The sequence below is a fragment of the Pleurodeles waltl genome, chromosome 5 (assembly GCF_031143425.1).
Source record: "Pleurodeles waltl isolate 20211129_DDA chromosome 5, aPleWal1.hap1.20221129, whole genome shotgun sequence".
NCBI lineage: Eukaryota > Metazoa > Chordata > Amphibia > Caudata > Salamandridae > Pleurodeles > Pleurodeles waltl.
In genome coordinates, this window is record NC_090444.1 from 248,886,368 (window position 1) to 248,901,225 (window position 14,858).

At 39.1% G+C, this 14,858-nt stretch overlaps 1 protein-coding gene across 2 annotated transcripts in view; it reads left to right on the forward strand.

Moving 5' to 3' along the window:
* MTA3 (metastasis associated 1 family member 3) overlaps nucleotides 1–14,858 on the forward strand; it is a 964,160-nt gene that overhangs the window by 670,777 nt on the left and 278,525 nt on the right. The gene's annotated exons all lie outside the window — the stretch shown is intronic.

The window sequence follows — 14,858 nt, forward strand, 5'->3', positions numbered from 1 at the left end:
ACTGTTCACTTTTACTACTCACTCATGCTAAATGCACTATGCAGGTATGTCTAAGGCTTGTACAAAAGGTCCAGGCACTGACATGCTATATGTACAGAAACTACCACCTATGTGTCTTCAGCACTTGTTTTCTACATTTGTGCCCCACATACAGTGTCTAGCCTCAAGTGTGCCTGCGATTAACACCCTAAGCACAAAGTTGCCACACATTGTAATTAGTAGGTTAAGCCCATAAGCACACATTTTTTAAAAACTTGCACTATACAATGTTTCTTCTATCTCTGTGATTCCCAGATGCTTTCCTGGTATGTTTATCAATAAAACATATCTTCCAGGTACAATGAATACTGATTCATTTCAAATGCAGCAATGTTCCAGCATCAGTTCCCTTTGTAGCATTAAGCAACTTTGTGCATGTACCCACCCATCTCTCTCTCCTCATATGTGAAACATACTGTTAAAAAATGTGAATGAGAAGAGTAAAGAGTGCTCCATCAACGCCACAGGTTTCATGTACATCTCTAGATGTACTTGGCCACATGGGAACCTAATTATCACTATCGGAATGTGAGTATTATAGTGATAGGTTTGCATGCAGTGATGTTTGTGTTCAGAAGCAGATTACTTGCTACTTCACTAGTAAAGGCCAAAGAAGACTATTGTAACGGATTGTTCCTTATGGCCCATCAGTACATACTAAACAAACTACAAATTCTGCAGAATGCAGCAGCTCAATTATTGTTGAACATCCCTAAGTATGTCTCAGTCTCTAGCCATATTAAGAAATTCCACAGGCTTCCTATAAGGCAGAGAACAGTCTTTAAAGCACTCTGTTTTGACTACAAAGCTCTCAACGACCTTGACCCAGCATTTCTCAAAGGCAACCTCCACTGGTATACGCCAACAAGATTCCTTCAATCAACATCTGCAAGCCTTGCTGTTGCCCCCAAGTTTAAGCTCATGTTGGAAGCTTTTTCAGGGGACCTATGCTTGCCTAGAATGCTCTGCCAAATGCCATCAAATCTTCCCCCAATCAACTGGCCTTCAGGAAAACAGTAACAACACGATTGTTTATTATTGATCAGGAGTAAGTCTGCCCTAGTTCCCTGATGTCTGATAACCAGATTGGGACTACCATGCTATTAGCTAGAGCAAAGACACCTTTGGGTATTTGCTGCGCTCTACAAGTTGATTTAACATAACATACTTGAACAAGTCCCTAGAGGACATAGTTTTCAACTGTGTTGTCAAAAATGTAAGCCTGCATCAATCATCGACTAAGATTACATAAACCCTCCAGACACCTATGCTCTGCCTCCCTCACACTGGCCCATACCCCCGCATGCAATAAAGCAGAGCAGGAGGATGCTCCTTGTCCTATCTTGCAGCCAGAGCCTGAATTGGCATCCCTTGCACCTTAGGAACTCCCCTACTCTACACAAGTCCCATAGGACACTGAAAACCTGTCTCTTCGACTGAGACCCTGGACCTTTCCAACACCTGGATAACCTCATAGGTGACAAGTCAATTGATTTATAAGGAGTCATCAATCACGTCAGCCATGAGGATATTTCTGATGTTTTCTGCTTTATCAGATTTGTGTCTCAAGATGAACATTGGAACGAAGTTGAAAATTTATGTGAGACTAGATTTCCCAATCTCCAAGCTTCTTAAATTATGATAGAGTAATTTGTGGTATCCCTGCTAGTATTTCATTGTGGAAAATGAAAGAGGAATGCACGTACTGATGTGCCAGAGGAGACAGTTAGCACAGGCTTTTTTCTCTCATGAAGATGCTACATCTCTTCTCTAATGAATAAAGAAATTTACCTGACTACGGATGTGTTGGTCTGATTATTTGAGGTCAAAGCTCAACACTACCGATGAGGATTCGATGCCGGAAGGAGAGAATCCTGAAGTCTTATGTAGATTAAATTTGTCTGCTCCTGTGATCACAGTTCGCCGCAGCACAAATGGGAATCACTCACCGGTTGCAGAGCACATAGCAACCTGGAAGTATATTAGTCTGAGACTTTCCTGGAAGTGGCAAATACTTATGAAGAGTAAAAGTATTTGGCAAGATACACACACTGGAACAGCTGAGGCATTGATGTGAGAGACAAGAGTTGATGCACAAGGGATCAGCTGTGGTGTTCACGTGCGAGGGAGCTGAGGAGTTGCTGGCTCACAACGGAATCTGTGAGGTCAACGCACGTTCGGTGAAAAGAGTGCTTTGATGTTTTTGTGAGGAAGGGCTATGAGCTACTGTGCTTGCATCAGCACTAAAGCGTACACTTGTGAGGCAGGCTGGTGGCCATATTGGATTTAGTAGATTTCAATGTGGATGAAAAGAGGCATCTACACATTTTAAACAGCATGTGTTGTGGTATCATATGTATGCTACCCAATGGACATTAGTCTGGTTGGATAAATTGAATATACAGTGCAAACACAAAGCAGTGATTTGCATACCCTGTAGTGCATTAACATTGAAGCAGTGATGTGCACACCTCAATTGTTTCCATGCAGGAAAATTAGGAAATAGGTCCATGGACTTTGTTTTGTTTGTACTAAGTGAATGTTTTTTTTGGTACTGGAATCTTGTTTCTTTTGAGGCAAATCTACGTCTGATAAGTGGTACCAGTTAGTAACAATAGTCATCTTAATCAAAGGTATTACACCACCACCAGCATTTTTAGTAGCTAATGGGGAACCAACATTGGACTGCGCTCAGTGGAAGTAGGGTTTTGAGGTGTATTTAGAGGCTATTTATTGGCATGTGTATACAGGTAAACATAAATTTGCTATATTGAAGCACTGTCTGGGTCCTGAAAGAAGATGAGTGTTGAATCATCTACCCCCATTAGTTGTAGATAATGAAGATGAAGAACTGGACTTATATGGGACAGCAATAAAACATGGATATTATCTATATATGAAGTAGCAACAAGGCATAAATGCTTTGGTAGAGGTCAGTTATCGAATAAATACACAGATGCATTTATCAGTGACTTAAGAGTGTTGGCTGTGAAATGTAATTAAGATGCATTACATGGCCAGATGATTTGTGATCAAATGATGCACAAGACATCTGTCCCTAAGTTACAAGAGACATTTTTATTACTGGATGATTGGACATTAAAAAAAGCAATAAACCTTGCTTATCCATTTGAGGAAATGACGTTGGGTCTGAAACAAATTACTCATAAAGTATTTGAAGAACTGCATGTCCTAAAAAAAGATGTGGGTACACTTGTAAATGTGGTAAAGCAGATTAAGACAAGAAAAGAAAGTTATATCTGTTTTAAGTGTGGATTGCCTGAACATCTATTCAATTCATCTATCAGTGATAAGAATTGTACCACGGTTGGGCAAGTGTAAATTGGGCGAGTGTAGATTGTATACAACTAAGGAACATTACACTAGAATGTGTAGGAACTGGAATGTAAACAAAGATGATGGAGAGGGTACTGATAAAGATTTCTCTAATCAGATCAGAGAAGTCCCATAAGAAAATAATAATGAGGTGACAGAAGAGTATATTTTTGTTGTATATGAGATTAATGAAACCGGAAAAGAAGTGTCAAGCTGTACAGTACACATTGGTGGAAAGGAAGTTAAGGTTATAGTAGATTCTGGTGCAAGACACAAGCTAATAGGGGATGACCTATTACCTTTGTTTCCAGATGTGGAACTATTACCACCAGATATAAAGTTAGTGGGTTATGACAGCAAGCCAATTGATGTTTTAGGGTATTTTGTTTCAACATTGAGTTATTTTTTTAACAATTCATTATTACTTATAGACAATGATAATCTGTGCAATGTGGGCCAAAGGCCAATGTACAGAGCAGACGTTACACAATAAGAGTACAGTTATATCGGTTCATCTATGACCATTGCCTGTCTAGGATACTGGTCCATACATAATACAGTGTGGGAGTCAGCCTGCTCAAAGCACAGTTATTAAACTGGCCTACCCACCTTCACCCATCCCACTATCCCATTCCTGGCCTCACAACAGTTTCGGGATCACAGTGCTGTTTATCCCCCTGCACAGTACAGAGCTGACATCGGCACTGTCTCAGATATGCATATTACCCAGTTCTCCCCACATTCATATCTAACAAAGCTTAGGTTTCCTTTGAGTCTTGGTGTGAAAGTAAGGAACTCTTAGGGCAATCGGTAGCAGGTAGAATGCTTTCAGGCATTCCACTAAGGAAATCCAGGCCCTAGCTTTGTTAATCTTGCTGCATCTCCTCCACACTTCTTTGAACAATACTGCACTATCATATCCAGCCCACAGAGAAAGGACCTCCCTCCGTTTATGTACCTGAGGGCTTTTGGTGGCTTTCTATTTCTATCTAATCTCTCTCTTTGTGAGCAGTAGGGCGTAATCTGTGAAATTGTTAGTTACTTTATACCTGGCTGGTTGTTGGAATCCCCCAATAAGCACGCCAGTGAGATGCAACAAATCGTTCTCTTAGTGACACCTTCCCAATACTAACGCAGGTTAGGGCAGCTCCCTATTCCCTACATCTGGGGCAGCCCACAGCTCATGTTCTGAATGTTCGCATGATTTTCCCTGGTGTAAGGTATGCCCTATGTAAAAAATGAAAAGTTATGAGTTTAAATCTGGCATTGCCAGAGACTGTGTATATATATATTGGCTAGAATTGAAGTCCATTGCATATTTGGGATTGGAAGTGCCACGTCTTCCACCCATTTGAGGTGCAGTTTTTCCAAGGGTGTGTTTATGCTCACTTGTAGCGCTTGGTATAGAAGAGTGATTGCCCAAGTTTTGCCCATAGTTGTACAGAGAACCAGACTACTGTGATGCACCGGGGCCTCTGCCACTCCATTGTCCCAGTGGTCCGGCATGGAATGTTTCAACATTGAGTTATAAAAAAAGACTGAAAGTAAAGTTTATATAGCTAAGGAGGGTTCATGTTTTCAAGGACGGCCACAGCAAAGAGAGCTCATGATAACTTTAAATCTAAATCATTCGGACCAGGTTGTAGGTTACGAGAATTTCATTTTACAGGTCAGGGATCACAAAGCTCTGGAATGATCAAATATATTTCCAAAAGTATCTGCTTCTAATTTAGGTTTGTTAAATAAAATTGTTCATATAAATAATTTGAAAGAAAACGATGTACCCAAAGTTAGTAAGGTTAGGAACTTCCCAATTTCTATGTGGGCTGCATTAAAGAAAGAGTTGGATAGGCTATATAAACTGGACATAGAAAAAATAGAGGCATCCAAATGATTATCTCCAGTGGTTGTAGTATATAAACCCAATAAACAAATAAGACTTTGTGTGGACTTGAGAGATCTAAATTAATGTGTTTGAGTGGACCACCATCCCCTCACTAACATTGGAGAAATGTTTGTGATGGTTAATGGTACCAAAGTGTATCCCATATTAGATCTTTCTAGTGCATACGACTAAATTGTATTGCATGAGGAAAGTTAACATTTAACTTCCTTCATAACACCTGAGGGAGGCTATAAATACAAAAGGACGCAGTTCAGATTAATTTCCGCATCTGCGGTATTCCAAAGGATTATGTATAATTTGTTTAAGAATGATAGAAACACACTATAATTTGAAGGAGCATTTTGAAGTATTGTTTCAAGTTTTGTCAATTTTGGAAGAAAATGGTTTAACCTTGACTAAAGATAAGTGCAGATTTGAAGTGGATTTGGACGATTGTCTTGGCCACAAGATTAATGTAAAGGGAATTACACCACAGCACTGTCTTGATAAGGCTATTGAAGATGCTCTTAAAAACCAGAGCTAAAGATCAACTCAGGTCATTTTTTGGTTTAACAGAATATTCCACAAAGTATTTATTTTCAGACAAGAGTAGGTGCATGAGAGAATTGATGAAAAAAAAGGTAATTTGTAATGGACAATGAAAGAAAACTTTAACAATTTGAAGAAAGCCATTGCAATGGCTCCGGCTTTAGCATTGTTTAATATCAATTGTGATTCTATTAAAATGACTGCAAGTAAAGTGGGCATTGATGAGGTATGCTACAAGATCAAAATTGGCAACCACTGCATTTCTATCAAGACCAATAAGAGGTGCAGAATTGAAGTATTCTACTCTGGAAAAAGAAACTCTGGCTTGTTGGTGGGGCATTGACAATGTTAAAAAGTATTTGTAATGGACAAAACTTAAGGTATTAGGAGGGCAACACTGAGAGTTGATAGGTGGCAGCATAAAGTACACAAGTTTCATTTTAACATGGAATACATGCCAGAAATGTTTTGGCAGGTTGCTGATCTCGATTCCCTATTTGTGAGCCTGATGAACTTCAATTAAATGATTGTGACATGGATAGAGTACTTTTGATTTGTGAAGTTTCTAGTGGATGTATATCTGAAGCAAAAGGGAGAGATGCTTGTTTGAAGGATTTAGAAATACAAAACATGTTAGAATTTATCAGATCAGAGTGGCCCAACGAGAGAATGTTGGAAGAAAACGTATTGTCCTATTTTCATGTTGCAGGAGGACTGTCTGGATTACTGTTTTGAGGTGCACAGATGGTTGTACCTGAATGTTTGAGACATGTAGTATTAGACATGGCCCACGAGGGACACCCAGGCATAAGTAATATGAAAAGGAGTATTCAGAGTGACTTTTGGTGGCCTAGTATTGATAAGTGTGTGGAAGAAAGGGTACACACATGTGTGGAGTGTGCAACTAGTGACATATTGCAGAAATGTTTGGACTATGAAATAATTACCTTGACTAGACCAAATAGAATGAGGTAGAGCGTATCCCTTGATATTGCAGGGACCATGTGTTTATCGAAACACCAACTGTATTATATAGTACTTATTGACCAAATGTCACAATGGGCTGAGGTGAAAACTGTAGATCAAATTTCTTCTAAAAATTTTATTGAATATGTGAAAAACGTTTTTGAAAGAGAGAGATTTCTGGAAAGTGTAGTTCCTGACAACGATATTCAGTTGGCATAGAGGGAGATTAAATCATGTTTTTCAAACCAGGGTTTAGATTACATTCAAAGTTCAGTGTATTATCCACAAAGTATTGGGATTGTGGGGAGATGGGTTAGGATTTTGAGGGAAGGTGTACAGTTGACTATCATAATTGGCAAGGATTGTTGGATGGCTATCAAGGAAAGGTTGTTGAGTTATCGCACTGCAACTAGTTGGAGAAAAGTCTCCTTTTGAAAAAATTAGAGCTAGGGAGATGGTATGCAATTTAAAAGATAAAGTGAATGAGATTGGTTTGGATGAGAGATTTTCTAAGAAACTGAATTTGGAAAAGTTCATAAATAGATCTTGTAAAGAATCTATTGCTTTAAAGGAAGGAGATTAGTTGCAGGTGTAGAAAAGGAGGTTTGTCAGAGCTGGTGAGTCAAAGTTTTCTAAGCCTATGAAGATAGTTAGAGTCGGTAAATAAGTGGTTGAAATATCTGATGGTAATATAAGGTGTATGAGTAAGGTGGTAAAGGTGTGTGGGCCATACATTCAACAGCAGATTCTTCATTGACAAATAATGATTTGTGAGGTAATGTTCGCACTTGCAACATTGTAAACAATAGCTTCCATAGGTTAAAGATTACCATAACTACAATTCATTTTGCAAGTCACAAACTTCTACTTGCTTTATGTATATGAAGTAAAGATTACCATGTGTACAAGTAATTGTAGCAGATTGTAAACAGCTATCTGCTTTACATATGTATTTGTTTGTGTAAATATTCAGTGTGTGCCTCTATGTAGGTTTTGGGGTAAATTGCTGGGTCTTCTATCAGTATTTGAATTTAGTATGTTTGTGCTTTTGCATAGGTGTGTATATATATATATATATATATATATATATATCTGTTGTAGTTATTCTTTTGTCATATTTAATGGCGATGAATGTGTGGTATCTCTCCTGATATGTCAGTGCGGAATGTGAAAGTAGAATACACACACTGAGACTCCAGAGGAGACAGCTTACCTAGGCTTTTCTCCTGTGAAGATGCTACTTCTCTTCCATTATGAATAAAGAAATGTACCTGACTTTAGACGTGCCAGTCTGATATTTGAAGTCTGAGCTCAGCATAATTCTATTGTTATCAAATATTTCCATGAGATTACATGTACCAGTCAGTACTTCCACATCAAGTTAGATTGCAGTTCTGTGTCGAATTCACTTTTTACATTTACAATATTGCCCATCCCCATACATAATTATATCCATTGTTGATGGCTATGACTATTGGGTTGATTGGTCTGGAGTTTCTTATTTGATCAAATTGTAGTTTTCATCTCTTCTAACAAATAATGTGATAGACAAATCCACGCACAAATGCACAGAAAAGGGGTAGCCACTGCTATCCATATTAATACTGCAAAAATGGAAGTGAGATCTGACAAACTCAATGTGGATCTTGTTATCACATGGAACATCGATATCATTAACCAATAGACTTTTAAAAACAGCATATTGGATCTCAAATAGAGCAAATATTCTGCATATTTCCAGATATACACGCAAAACAATTTTTTACAGCTTTTAAATATGTGTGAGCCTAATAATGCACGCAGAAATTAATATAATAAAAAATGTAGACTCTTTGTTGGCTTACATTGCAAGAGGTGCCATAAACTAAATTTTCTTTGTGAGAGAAAAGTAACATTGTTACATATTCTGTCAAAAAAAAACTGTAGGTTTTAAACACCTCATAATCAGATAACAACAAAAATATTATTTTTACCTGACTATAGCAGTCCGAACCAGGTAGAAAGACATATCTACCAAGTGATTAATTATCACTTGTAGCTACAATAAAATAGGCAACTGGTCACCACAAAATTGCTTGCAAGGTTTGGAAATGTGAAAAACAAAACCTGTCTGAAGTGTTCAGACTCTGCAAAAATGAAAACATTGTCTGAAAAGCTCTCATCCCAAAATGATACTCTTAGTTAGCTTTAAAAAAAATGGGCACTCTTGAAAGCGTAATCACTTAAGGGAAATACCCTGAAGTAAATCACAAAAAACAGGAACATACCCCAGTAAATATATGCGTGACAAAACTACGTAAAAGAAAAACAAACTTCAGTAGATAAAGCAATGCTTTAAATACACCATTTAAGGTTCACCTGAAAGCTATGTTAATTACATCACCCTGAAAAGCACTGCACACTCGTGAAAAGGGAGATCTAGAACTAGTTCAAATCTAATAGATGTGTCGTGTCAACGTGACCAATCTTCAAAGAAGGGAGAAAACCTTGACTGTTAAATAATCACAAGTGATAGAGCTGTTATCACTATATATAAACAGATCTTTCTGCAGCCAGAAAATGGACTATGGAAAAAAACGCCGGTTGTTAACACTATTCTGAGGGTAAAAATGCAATTGTTTATTGATTTGCGCTATTATTAGAAATCAGGAACATTTTCACGACTTGTGTGCTAATTTTCCATCCATGCGATATGTCGGTTTGCAGCCGATCTCAGCCTTTGTGTCTCTGCAGAGCCTGATCTGGAGACAGAAGGCCTGAGCTTGTACTGAGGTAATAGGGGAGGGGTGTGATTCTCATGGACACTGCACTGACCGATTTGGCTTACATTGCCATGCTCTCGCTAAGGGGCTATAGATTAGGCTTTTAGGTAGGAATTATATATTCATGTCATTGCAATATGTTGGGGTTGTTCATATTTAAATCTCTGGTTTTCACAATCCTGATTTTGTTATTCCTCATTAACTTAATCAATGCAGCTCATGTATTTTATCATAGATTACAGTCTTTTCAATAAATGTATTGAAAGCTATCCTGCATCTCTTTCCTTGCTTATATGTGTGTAATAAACATGTATGTGGAGAGAAAAGGGTAAGACTTGTTTACTACGATTTCCCTGAGGGGTTTTCAGAGTTCCATGTGCAAGGCTGACACAAATCACCCTCACCCTTTAGACTTGAGTGAGGTGCTACTAGAGAGCCGGGAGGGTTAGGCTGACAGCCTAACCCTCCCAGCAAAGGCTGGTGTGGGTGTGACTCAGTGGCTTACAAGCAGAGGTGCTGCCACCCCAAATCCAGCAATCTCATTGTTAGATGAGCGTCCTTATGGCATGGTACCACCAACTATGGTGTAGACACTAATTTTACGAGTCTCCTGAGTATCTCTGTCTCACACCCACTGAAGGTACCCTGAGTACCATTACATGGAGACATCTGCGGTCTTAGGGGCAATCCTTCCTCAGCTAAATAGGGAGCCCCTATCTAGGTTGTAGGTTGTTCAAGCTTGAACCACAAAGGATATTTTCCCCTGTTGGTGTTCCCAACCCTAAAGCCTATTTTTAACATGGCGCATGTGATAAACATTTGAGAGAGTTGCAGGCAACCACTCATGCAGTTTTTCTTAGCCAATGGCTTAACAGAAGAGAGCGGGGATGTTACATTCGTCGTGGACGCATACAACGCATATAGAATAGAAATGTTTTATTCTTTGGTCTCCTTTCATGAAACAGATAACAATGGACATACATTTTATGCATACATAATGACAAATGTACTACAACAGCACCAAGCTTATCAATATTTGGAGATACCTCTCTCTTATCAAGAACATCAAAACCTGTTCAGTGGCACCCTACCACATGTAATAGAACTTGTGAGATGATGGGCCGACATGGCCGACACTAAGTACGTACACACCACATCCTAATGTGCAGGCTATGCACGTAGCTGACATATGCACACTTTACAATGAGCTAGTAGCAATATACAGACGTGTAATGCAATTTGTTGCAGACTTTGCAAGAGATGCTCCAGCTGTTCATCAATTGGCTGTTACGGGAATTAATCCACAAACTGCCCACTCAATAATGGGAAAAGCACCAACAGAGCCGGAGTAGATTCAGTTCTGGATTGCACAAAAAACAAATCAGCTGGAGGCAGTGTTTCCTCATACGGGATCCCAAGACAAACATAGAATTCTCACAATATGCTTTCAATTTGGCATGGTTCCCTCAATAGAGGACTGTAACACTTGGGGCTTAGTCTTCGCCGCAATCTACACTATCACACATAGTATTCCAAAACTTACCAGTTTACCGGAAGTGTTAAAACAAACTCAAAATGAACACTGGGCAGACATGGCCCTGGACTTGGGGATGAAACTGATGCGGAATTTCAACACCGTGTCCTCAATTATTTTAAGTAACATAAACGGGGAAGCTGCAGCATTGGCCATTCGCCAACTGCTCTGGGAGATTCCTCAATGGGAACATGAGTGCGAGCTGCCAAAAATTATTTCAGAAACCAATACTAGTATAGGACGGGATAGGTTGGGGGCCAGACCAACTAAACCACAAATTCAGAGCACCACCTGAAAGGGAGGTACTAAAGAAGAACAAGAGGGTATAAGAAAAATGCTGGAATAAACAAAAACAAAATAAAGACAGAAGAAGTCAGAGAGGAGAACTTGGGCTGAAAAGAACCCAGGGTTTTTCTTATACCCTTGTGGTAAACGACAAAAGCGCTGGTGCGAACCTAATGAGTGAAGGGGTAAAGATCCCAACTTTCAGGTGCTAGATTTTGGCAGAAAAAAACATAAAAAATATCCAGGGTTGTTTTGTATTTTTTGTGCACTATATTGTTAATTAGTGCTGTATGCATTTTGTATTGCATAGGTGAGTGACCATTTAAGTGTCTCTAATCTAAGACTATTCTATATGAATTATCTGGTTTTGAAACAGTGAATAATGGGTTGTTCATTGCAGAGACACAGGGCTCAATGACTCCCTGGTACTTAAATTGTGTGAGAATCTCTCTCACCAGAGCGTTAGCCTCATGTTTAATATGATTTTGGGGTTGAGACTGTGGTGTAGATCTAATTGGTATTTCCTGGTAGGGGGAATCTTAATCCTACCTTGCGTGGTTGCGGTACAGCACCAGAGCCCAGTCAGCCACATAGGCTTCCTTTACAACATCTGGAACCAGGACTGAAAAAGAAGGCAAAATGACATCTTCCCCCATATGGGAGCTTACCGACAAATTCAAGTGGCCAGTCTTTCTCTGCCAATAGAATATCACAGTTTAAATTTTCCCCAAATATTACTTCGATGGCGTGCTCTATGTCCCCCTCAATTTGTATATTTAATTCATAAACCCTGTCCGGTGGGGAGACACCTGGCTGCTGTCTTAATGACAAGAAAGTCTTTAGTTGATGTCACATCCAGATGATCAATAGGATTCTGGCAACAAATTGTGACCTCTGCCGCGGTGTCTAGCAGAGTCACCACCCACGTCCTGTTCTTCAACAACATTCTCAGCGTGGCTGGCATTTTTGATTGAAATTGCAGCCACTTTTTTCTTTTTAAAATGTGGGCTTTTGTTGAGGAATTTTGTCCTCTTTTTTAGCAAAAGGTTCTGAGTCCTTCTTCGGCATCGTGTAGTCACTTTGTGTTTAGGACCTTCCCACTTCTTCACTCTATTTGTCCGATGTCTCCTAAGAAAGGAACAAGAGAGATGTGTATCAGTATATTCATATCTATCAGGAGTTTTTTAAGTTTGTGTATTTCGGAGATTATATCTTCTTTCAGAGGTCTCCGGCTGTGGAGATTCTCTTCTCCGACTTCTTCTGTCTTAATTTTGTTTTTGTTTATCCCAACATTTTTTTTTTTTTTACTTCCAATGCTATCCAATGCACACTTCCAAATCTGATAACCCTGTAACAACCTATTAGGGCTGTACATTATATTTGTATTAAATGCAAATGTTTATCCTTGTTAATATATAATATCTAATAATTAATAATTGTTTCATTTTATTTGTAGTTGTTTTAAAAAGCAAGGGCTTGTCAGTTTCAAGTGCTGTAGATAAACTCAAGTATTAATATATAACCTTGCTTATAAAATGATCATGTTGTAAGAATTGATATAGTGTATAATTTCACTCCACATCTAGTTACCTTGAAGATATCTATCTTGCCAATGTACCAATATATGGAGTTAAACGTAGTAAATCTATACGTATCTATATATACATATTTCCCAGATGTTTTGGCACTTGATATTTTTTCTATGATATTCTGATATCTTGTTATTCCGTAGCTCCAACCTCTTAAACACAACAGCATCATCTTTCATTTATATCATGGCACTTAGGATGTCATTGTTATTAGACAGCAGTAATCCTAATATTGGACTGGTATAATTTCGAGGTACTATAATCTTAAAAAGACAAGAGGCTCAAACTGGAATTGGAGTTCCAACTAGGACCCTGTTATAAAGTAATTGCAACTGAGGAGGTTCTCAGTAGTTGTTTTGGACATATTGATGCTATTCCCGATTCTGGTATGCGTTTTATGAAAGACATTGTAATTGTAGCTCTTTTTCTGATATATATGGTTTTGAATAGATGTTTTTGACTTTTTGTTTTAGGTAGTTAGCGGTGTTGATTCGGGGGCTTAATCGGATAAGCTGGCTAGGGAGAAGGGCACAAATAAGTGATGGATGAATCTGGGATTGCCTGCCGATTCTAGATCTTCATAGGAGAGAATATATTAATTAATTTTTTTTAGGTGGAATCTCACTCACTATGCCATGGCTTGTTTGCGCTTTTTGAAGTGGGAGTTTCAAGTTACAACCCCTGGATTCTCCTGTGGTAGCTGTTTGCAAGACTGCTAGAACCAGAGAACACCTCAGTTTTCCTGTGACATTCATGTGTGGCAATTGTAAGGGAGATGCTAGTTATATAAAGCTGTAATGGCCACATATTAGTTCAGAAACCATAATAAATCAAACCCCTCCATACCACAGAGCCTGCAGCTATGGTGTCATAGTCAATAGATTTCTTCCTTGAAGAGCTGAAAACAAGAGCACAACACATGTAATTAGGCAAACTACATTGAATTTAGTTGACGATTCGTTTATGTTGTGTGTTGATCCCTCACCAGGCCACTGCGGTTGTCAACAGAACTTACAAATAGTGGATCTAGTCTACTTCAATTCTGTACATCTTAGTATGCAGATCAAACATTACCAGACAAGGTAACCTATTAAAGCAACGTTTAGCAGAAAAACTCTAAAGCATAACACAATAAGATAATAGCTCTGTCTTTTCAACACATAATGCCAACCACCTTGGATTTGCGTCAAATTACATAACTTTGCCTTCGATTTTGGACAGGTGTTAGAAAATGGGTTATTGGTAAGGGCAGGTAAGTACCTACACTTAGCAATAGGCCACTAACCTCCACTTAGGTCCAGTCAGGTCTCAGTAAATTAAACCCAGCTTAACCCTTGGTAGCTTGGCGATAAGGCTTAACTTAGGAGACAAAGCGTAAAGCATTCAAATATCACAAAACAGTAATTAAATAAAATACAGGAAACAGTTTAAAAATCCCAAATAAATTTATAAAAATAGGACATATTCTTAGCTTTAAAATGACACCAAAATGAATAAAATCGGATAAGGGGAACGGGAGATATGAATTTTTAAAGAATTAATGCTTTCTAGTGCATTGAAGCTATTAGCGCTCAAAGGGTTAATAAAAAAAAAAGGTCACACTGGAAAGGAACAAAGGCCCTCATTTTGTACACAGCAGGATTTCCCGCCGTGTTCAGGCTGGCGGTCTTTTCATCGACCGCCAGCCTCCTGTGTCTCCGCACACCGGCCTGGCAGGGAACACGGCCGTAACATTGAGGGCAGCTCCATTAGGAGCCGCTGCCAATGTTGGTGTGCGGTGGTTGCAGCAGCACCCGTCGCGCATGTCACTGCCCGTAAATTGGGCAGTAACATGCGTGACGGGGGCCTGCACGGGGGCCCCTGCACTGCCAATGCAAAGTGCAGGGGCCCTCAGGGGTACCCCGGGGAACCCC